The sequence below is a fragment of the Cryptomeria japonica genome, chromosome 3 (genome assembly GCF_030272615.1).
Source record: "Cryptomeria japonica chromosome 3, Sugi_1.0, whole genome shotgun sequence".
NCBI lineage: Eukaryota > Viridiplantae > Streptophyta > Pinopsida > Cupressales > Cupressaceae > Cryptomeria > Cryptomeria japonica.
In genome coordinates this window covers 690,565,299-690,575,431 of record NC_081407.1, presented here as the reverse complement: position 1 = coordinate 690,575,431, position 10,133 = coordinate 690,565,299, and positions in this window count along the sequence as shown.

Below are 10,133 nucleotides of genomic sequence, written 5' to 3'. Positions count from 1 at the left end.
TAGTAGTAGTTGAGCACATTTTAATGGTTATAATAGTATTTGTTAATTTAATGTCTAATATTTTTGACAACACTTTACTAATAGTTGCGACTTTAAAGTTGTTATTGTGATGATGACTACCCATAGTTAAATGAAATACATCCCTAAGTACTAAAAAGCAACGAATCATGTGATGCCACATGAGTGCATACGTATTGTTCTCACTTTTGTACAATTATCTGTCTCTTTTTTTTTGGGTTGTTTTGGACACCTTGGCAAAGAGCATATTGATGTGGCATCATATTTGATGATGTAGCCTTGAAACCTTAGTCATAAGCAGGGGACTCGCCAAGTAAGTTGTTGTAAAAAATTGGGAGTGATTTGAAATTTTTAGGTAGGAATTTGAGAAGCGTGAAGTTAGGGTGCTCAACTATTGTGTCCTCTCCCCTATATATTGTTAAAGATTTGAACTCGAAATCATTTAAATGTCTATAACAATGATTATATTATTGTTGAAAATTTGAACTACATATTATTTAGATGTCTATAATAATGATTATACTCTTAGTTTTGAAGCTCTCAAATAATTAATTTTTTTTAAAACAACTTCTTATCCAATAGGCTATCTTTGAGCACATATAAATCATGATTGTAGAATCTTCCCTTCACCCTCTATCCTTTTGCATTGCATTGAACTTGCGAGTTTCACCCCTTTAAAAGCTCTAGAATTTTCGTTCGTTGTTTATCTTTGCATCTACTTCAAAAATATCCTTTAAGACAACCCTAAAGGATGATTTGTTAAGCTCAAAATCACATTTAGCATCATCCTCAAAATTTAGGTTAATGTTTCTTTGGAAATATGATGTCATTTATTTCCAAGACATTTTCTTTTTTTTGGTAATTACTTTATTCATAAGAGAATTGTTAATTATCTTATTAACAAGGGGATGTAAGTTTGTTTTAATTATCATTTTCTTAAATTATTTAATGGGGCTTTATGAGTCTCCTTATTTTTTGGAATTGTGAGAGTTTGTTCACACGATGTGCACCCTCATACAATTTATTTGTCAAGATAGTACTTCACATAATGCTATACTAACATGGTTATCACTATAATCATATTTCAAGTTCACGCTCTCGTTTTTCTAGTTTGAACACCTCATATGTCTGCCCCCTTTGTCTTCTCGCAGGGCATTGACTTTTATCTTCTCCATCCTTTGGTCCTATAGCTCAAATTCTTTCTTCTTCTATCTCCTCCCCTAAGGCAGTTATTTATTCCTCCATGTTTTCCTCCTTGATCACTATTAGGCCAACTACACATTATCACTAGAGTGAGAATATCATTCTAGCATTCCTATAGACAACTAGATGTGATGCAAGAGCATCGGACCCTTTGTGATTTTCTTATTTTCCTATTTTAGTTTTGTAATCTTTGTTCAATTCTGTTTTGGGGGCAATTATTAGATGTTTAAGAAAGGAGGGTAGAACTATTGAAAAGGCGGGACCAAAAAAACAAATTAGATATTGGTTGGGGATACGAACAGAGGAAAATCATTTTTTTACAGAGTGTATTTTTTTCTTTCCTTTGCATTGAATTTGGAAGGGATCAAAGAAATGGATCAAAGAAGAAAGGAAGGGAGGACAAATTGGGTTTTGAGGAAGACATAGTCATATTGGTTCAAGTAGAGATTGATCAAATTGGAGAAGTAAGGCTCGGGCATAATAGGTGGAAGGTATGTCGTTTGGTAGGAGGGGTCATTAGTTGTGGGAAGAAAAGACAAAACTACTAGGAAAAAGAGCTCTCGACCCTGTTGAAGACTAGGTCGAATAGACAAGACATAAGCAATGATGTGTAGAGATTCTGCTCAAGCTATAATGTGAGAATAATAATGTGTTGTTGTTTTGTAATCATGCACCCTATATTGCAGAAATCAGCATTTGGGAATTTCATGTCTATTTTATTATTTGACTTTCTGTTGCATACACACATTTTAGAGTTGATTTGATTTGGGTTCCCGTCATCGTTACTAGCAAAGACACTTTGCATTTTTTGTTTGAAATAGGCTACCATCATTTTGGTATCAAATTCATGAGAGATTGGGAATGTGTGGGATTGGTCAGAATGCCACCGGGAAGAATGCATAGAGGAGGATCCAGAGGAGGAGGTTGAAGAGGCCATGATGAAGGGATTCTCGAGATGTTGTAAAACGTTACTGTATACACTCAAAAATTGGCTATGAATAATTAAATAAATTTTTATTATTTATTTAATGCTAAATTCTTCTATTAAATAATTAATTTGAAAAGATTAATTTATTTAATTCACTTTAATTCTTATTCTTCTATTAATCAATTAAATTGAAACATTTTACTAATTAATTGATTATCCCTTTCTTCTAAATCAATTCAATTAAATATCTAATATTTAATCATTTCCTATTCAATTCTTCTATAGTCTCATCAATTAAATAATTTCTTAATTATTTAATCTCTAAATCCAACTCATCTCATCTCCACAACACTTCCTCTTTTGCCAACTCATCAATTATGTGGCTAAAGATATTAATATTTTATAAATATTAATAGATCACTTATCTTCAACTTCCAATTCATAAATCAAAGGATGTGTGCATACACTTATCCTCAACTTCCTATATCTTCTCCAACAACTCCTACATCTTTGGAGGAAGTTTGTCCACATCATCCTAATCAACCTCCACTTGTTCTCATATCCCTAAATCTTCTCCAACCATCCTATATTCTCTCAAGTCTTCGTCTCCAGTCAAGGTGAACCTTCTGACACTTGGCTTCTCCTTCCACCTTTTCCTCCATCTTGCAGGTGTAGGAGGAACATTTTCCTCTTTTATCTCTCACATCTCAACCAATTTTTTCATAGCCATCCAATCTACATGATTCAATCTCAAACGTTGATCTTTGCCACATGGGATTTTGTACACCAAAAATCTATAGAAAAGAGCAATTCTCCAGCATTTTGAGACTAATAGCCATCTAATATTTATCTTGCGATGGTCATTTTGCATTCGTGAGTTTTAGCAATTAAGCATCCTAAGCAAATTAGGAGTGTGCCTTTGGCTTTAGCATAATCATATATTTTTCATAAATAATTTTAGCAACATCATATCCAACTATCAGTAATCTGTCAATTTCACATTTGCCATCTTGGAAGCCACACAATACATGTCTGAGAGCAATTATCTGCAACCAAGAACAATGGGGATAGGACACAATGAGACATAAGGGTAAAGGTATAATTTTCATATTTTAATGCTTTGTTCCTTTACTTTGTTTCATTGGTTGATATTTGGAGTTTTCCTATAGCTTTCATTGTCAATATTTGTTGAAAAACTAACAAGTTATAGGATTATTCTGAAGATAAAATTCCAGGTTGACACATTTTAGTGCCCACCATGGGGCTTAGGCCTCACTTTCTATTTTATGTCTTTCATTCTCATAGGTTTAGTAGAGTCGCGCTTTTATTCATTTTGTTAATGCATTTGTAAGCCTTTTAGCGCATTTGTGACTTTTTGTAGCACATTTGTGACTTTTTGTAGTGCATTTGTTCTATTTGGTAACACATTTGTCATGCAGGGTAGCGCATCTGTTAATTTTAGTAGTGCCTTCATCATGTTTTAGCGCATTTAACATGCAGTTTAGCACATTTGTTAGGCAGAGTAGAGCATTTGCATCTTAGGATAGCGCATTTTTAGTTTTAGTGCTTTTGTTCTAACAGTTCGCAAAATTTTTAAAACAGGTTGTTTGACTAACACTTTTGCAGATTCGACCGTCGAAGATCAATATTTTTAAAACTGCTAACTTGTGCTCTTGTATGTTTTTTTTCATGCATTTCTCACATTTAGTTTAACTAGGGGTTTTGTAATTTACCATCTCTTGCTTCACCTAGTTTAACTAAGAAGATCAATTAACAACATGCAACTTGCATCTTTGTGTCTTCTTTAGCTTAATTGCACTTAGATCAATTTTTAGGGGTTTAAAATTAACCTTTGTTCATCGTGCTTGTCAAAGTGGTAGGTTATTATCCTCTCACCTCAACCAGGTGATCAGAGACCCACTTTCTAGAATGTTTAACCTTTAAAGGTCTTGCCTCCCAAGTATCCCTTAAGGCTCGGAGAGAGGGGACGACCCAAGTGGAACTAGGCTAACGCAAGCTCTTCCAATCCACTATAAATAAATTGTGTTTGTAATGAAAGTTACAAGCAATGAGTGTTAATCAGTTCATACCAACACCATGTCTCCCCATAAACTTGTAATGTCATAAAATTGCGACCCCTGCAATTTGCGACCACATTAGGGTCTTCACATTGGTGATTTGAATCCCCAAGCCTGATCGAAGATCTAAGACTTGCTCATCCCCGAAAACTGCACTTTTTCTACCCTCTACACTGCCTGAACCTGCTTCCTATCCTGAGATAAGGGAAAGATAGGGGCGTGATAGTTCTGATACTTAATGTAAGTACAGATCCAATAGCCAACAAGATGAGAGGGGGGGTGAATCATACAAACTTAATCATCCATAAAAACATCAGATTCAACCTCGGTAACATATATATCAGTCATAAAACTAAAACTGTCAAACATGCAAACTTAAAAGCATATGAACAATATAAACCTCATAACACCAGATTTAACGTGGAAACCCAAATAGGGAAAAACCATTGTGGGAGTTCGGACCCACTAAGAAATATACTCTTCTAGAGTATGCTCGGTTAAAAGCAAATCATGTTAAAGATTACAAACACATTGCTAGATGTGACCCGGTTAAGGGATTTCCCTAAGATCTGTTAGGATCTTCACCTTGTTAGAAGTGACCTTGTTAAAGGATTTCAAACACTCAAATAAGAATGTCACCTTGCTAGAGGATTTACATATAAGACTGTTAAGTCCACTCAGTTAAGAGATTTTCTGCTACTTCTCAAAATAACAGTAATAAAAATATGTCTGCAACTTCACATCTAAAAATGCTAAAGCAGATTCCTATTTGTTCAATACAATCAATTCATAGGACTTATCTTGTCCCTTTGTTGGGCATTATACTCTGTTATCAAAATAGGTCTTCAAGCTTTTGTGCTCGGTAATCACTAGGTAGCATCCCTGTGCATACACTTGCCCGCATACATTGTTTATCAACAGTTTCATATTTATAAACAATCTTCTAACCGCTTCATCTCCTTGATCACATTTCCCATGATCAATCATAGCCATCAGATCTTCAATCTTGTCCAGGTTCAATGTATCCTTCGATCTGAAAATGTTTTACCCCACTTTGGAACTTGCATTTTCACCTTGGAACTTGTGTTAGGGTATTGCGGTTCAATCTAAGCTGTAGATCTTCCTGTCGACCTTTCTTTACCATAGATTCTTTAACAATCTTCATACACGGCTTACCAATCATTTAATTCGCTCCAGCTCATCAACTTCCTTCATTAAATATCACATGTAAACATTTAATGCATTCTGTTATAGCTCGGTTGTAACTCGGTAAATACTAAACTTCACTCGGTAGACATTCTGCCTTCATTAACTGATAGTGATAACCTTAGGGTTTACCGACTAGGTTTTTTGCTCGGTAACATAGTATAGTATTAACCTTTCAAACAATAGCATATGTAGGATATCAAAACAATCTAAACATCATGATCTCATCATTGTCTGACTTGGTAATAGTTGCCCATTGAATAACTTATCCCCTTATTCATCATATTCTTTCAGTGTCTTTTACCGACATCTTTGTACTCATTAAATCATACTTCTTAAGATATGGCAACATCATACTGAATTAGAAAATCAATTTCTTGACATCAATGAAAAAATAATAATATTAAGATAGTAATCACCCTTAATCATTTATATCCATAGTCATCAACAACCTTCTCAATATCCTTATTGAAATGCCAACAATCTCTCATTGTAATTGGAATGCCAAGTCTTCTTCTCGTCTGTTATAATGCCAACAATCTCCCCCTTTGGCATTGATAGCAAAACCAATTGATTTGACTTTAATAGATTCGGATTGTTGTGATTCTGAAATGTTGAAATGCTCTCCCCCATACATTAGACTTCTCATGTTTTCTCAGTCTTCTCTCCAATCTGTAGTCTGCTCTTCTTATGTATTCTCCCCCTTTCATAGGTATTCTCCCCCTTTGACAACAATGCCAAAAAAAAGAACTAAAACACAATTTGTTTCTATAAGAAGTTATTACCTGTTGTTTTGTATCAACTGAGTCTCGGTCAGAGCATTTGTCTTCAATTCCTGTTCCCTGTTTATTGTTTCCTACACACTTTTAGAAAACCTCCTAAAGTGTGTAAATCAGCATCAACTCCTAAAAGATATTCTGTAGAGTCATCGAATTGATGCTTTCACCGAACTCGATCAGTGAATGGAAGATAGGGGTAGGACCCCTAACTAACTTCTGAGATATTCAAAAGTGTCCTTTGGGAGTGGCTTGGTGAAGATATCTACTATTTGCTCCTTTGTATTAATACATTCCAACACCACTTTCTTCTCTTGAACTTCTTCTCTAAGATAATGATATTTGATAGAGATGTGCTTTGTCTTAGAGTGCATAACAGGATTCTTTGAAATGTTAATGGCACTAGTGTTATCACAAAATATAGTTACTGGCTTGGTAACTTGCTCATTTATACCTTCCAACAGTTGTTTGATCCATGCTATATTGGTGCAATTCAGTGTTGCAGCAACATATTCATCTTTTGCTGTTGACTGAGAAACACATCCTTGTTTCTTGCTAAGCCAACTCACTAGTCTTTCTCCTAAAAAGAAAGCTCCTCCACTTGTGCTTTTCCTGTCATCAATGTTGTCTGCCCAATCAGCATCAATATAAACTTTTAAATCAAACTCATTTCCTTTCTGATATACTAAACCATAATTTTTAGTGCCTTTTAAGTATTTGAAAATTCTTTTGATTGCCGTCATGTGTGTTTCCTTAGGATCTGCAGAAAATCTTGCAACAATACCTACTGCATGTGCTATATCTGGCCTGCTGTGAACAACATATTGCAACTTTCCAATCATAGATCGATAAAGTGTCTCATCAACAAATGCAGATTCATCATTCTTTGATAGTTTACAGTTGGTAGTCATAGGAGTACTTACTGGTTTTGAATCCTCCATTCCAAATTTCTTCAAGATTTCCTTTATGTACTTGGATTGGGTAATGAAAATCTCATATTTCATTTGCAGTATCTGCAGACCTATAAAATATTTTATCTCACCGATTAATGACATCTCAAATTCTTTACTCATTTCATTTCCAAAGTTCTTGCATAGAGAGTCATTTCCACTAAAGATAATATCATCAACAAATATGACTGAGATCAGTATTCCATTTTCATCATTCTTCATGTATATATTGTTGTTTTCACTTGTTCTTATAAAGCCAATTTTGATCAAATATGAGTGCAATCTGTCATACCATGCTCTAGGTGCTTGTTTCAGACCATATAAAGCTTTGTTCAATTTACATACCTGATCATTATTTTCTCCTTCAACAAATCCTTTAGGTTGTTCAATGAAAATTTCTTCTTCTAATATACCATTCATAAATGCAGATTTGACATCCATTTGATATACCTTGAAATTTTTGTAAGCAGCATATGCCAACAATGTTCTTACTCCTTCAAGTCTTGCCACAGGTGCAAAAGTCTCACCATAATCAATTCCTTCTTCTTGGGCATAACCTTTGCAAACTAGTCTTGCTTTATTCCGAATGACCTCACCCTTTTCATTTAGCTTGTTTATGAAGATCCACTTTGTACCGATTACATTTTTGTCCTTCGATCTTGGGACCAGTGTCCATGTGTCATTCTTCTTGATTTGATCAATCTCTTCTGTCATAGCATTTATCCAATCTTCACTGTTAAATGCCTCTTTCACTATTCTCGGTTCAAATTCAGATATCAAACATGTGTTCTGTCTCAGTTTGTTCCTTGTCATCACTGGATCATCCTTATCTCCTATAATCTGACTTGGTGCATGATGTCTTCTGACATACTTGGCTAATACAGGCTCGGTAGGCTCTGTATGATCTTCTTCATCACTCGGTAACTGGATATTTTCTTCATTTTCTTCAACAGTTATCTCGGTAGGACTTCTCGGTTGCACATAGACAAATCCTTCATAATCTTCTGGTTCTTTGGAGTTTCCTTCATCATTTGTTTCTGCAAATTCATCAATTTTCACATTTGCACTTTCTACTATTTTGTTAGATGATTTGATCAGACATTTAAATGCTTTGCTTCTAGAAGAATATTCTAGAAACATTCCTTCTTCACTTTTCTGATCAAACTTGCTATTTCTATCATCTTTATGAACATAGCATCTACTCCCAAAGATTTTAAAATAACTTACATTAGGTTTCTTGTCATACCAGATTTCATAAGGTGTCTTCAAAGTACCTTTCTTCAATTGAACTCGGTTCAAGGTGTAAACAGCTGTACTTATTGCTTCTCTCCAAAATGTTTGTGGAACTTTCTTTTCAATCATCAAGGTTCTGGCACAATCCACAATAGTTATGTTCCTTCTCTCAGCTATTCCATTCTGCTGTGGAGTTCTTGGTGCAGAGACTTGTCTTTTTATACCATGATCATTGCAAAATAAGTTGAACTCATCATATGTAAACTCTCCTCCTCTATCTGATCTGAGACATTTTAGTTGTCTTCCTGTTTCATTTTCAACTCTAGCCTTGTACCATTTAAACATTTGAAAAGCTTCTGATTTTTCTTTTAAAAACATTACTAACATCATCCTTGAGTAATCATCCACAAATAATATGAAATATTTATCACCATAATAACTCTGAACTTTCATAGGACCACAAAGATCAGTATGCACAAGATCTAAAATTCCCTTAGAAGTGTAGGACTTACTTGTAAAGCTTGATCTTGTCATCTTACCCATCTGGCATCCTCGACACATAGCATTCTCAGGTTTTTCAAGACTCGGTAGACCTCTTACTTGGTGCTTCTTACTTATTTTGATCAAATTATCAAAATTAACATGACAAAACCTTTTATGCCATAACCAGGTATCATCTATCCTTGCATATAGACATTTATTCTGAGTTGAGTCAAGATGAAATGTATTACCTCTTGTTTGTGTCCCGGTAGCAACTAACTTTCCATGCTTGTCATGAACTTTGACAATTCCTTTTTCAAACTCTATTCGGTAACCGATGTTGTTTAGCTGTGCTACACTCAACAAATTGTATTTCAAACCTTCAACCCAATAAACATCATTACATTTAGCATTGTCAAGAAGTGTTATGGATCCTTTACCTCTTACCGGACATGGTGCATCATTACCAAATCTTACATAGCCTCCATCATAATCATCTAATTTAATAAACTTGTGTTTATCACCTGTCATGTGATGTGAGCAACCACTATCTATGATCCAAGAATCATTAGTATTTATATGAGATATTAAAGCTTTTTCTTCATACCTTTCTTCATCTGATCCATCTTTAATAGCCACATAAACAACTTCCTCTGTATCAGTTTCATCTGATTTATCATCATTAGATTCCTCATCAGCTATTAGGCATGTCTTTTTATCTCTTCTCCTGAAGTCTCGGTGTCCTCTGTAATGATTATCTTTCTGTTTGTCATCTCGGTAATCTCTCTTTTCACTAGATTCTTTGTTAGGATAGTTAGAAGCCATATGTCCTATCTTGTCACAATTGAAACATTTTAAAGGTAGCTTTCCTTTATACTTACCTTTTCCTGTCGGTAGCCTTCTGGCTAATAGTGCTTCAAACTCTTCTTGCTTTTTGATTTCCTCATATAGTTTGTGTACCTCCTCCATGTTTTTGCGAAATCTTTCACTTGCTCCACTGTGATTCCCTTCAAAGTACTTATACTTTCTATCATTGCAATCATCAGTTTCATCAATATGAAAAGAACTGAATGCAGATTCAACTTTATTTACCGATGACCCATTGTTATCAAAGTTATTTAACTCAAATGCATGTAGCTTACCAATAGCAGCATCTAAAGAAACTAGCATATTGGGTACATACCTCAATTCATTGATTGCAAAGACTCGGATTGCATAGGCAGGTAGAAGGGTTCTTAACAACTTACTTGTTACATCCTGT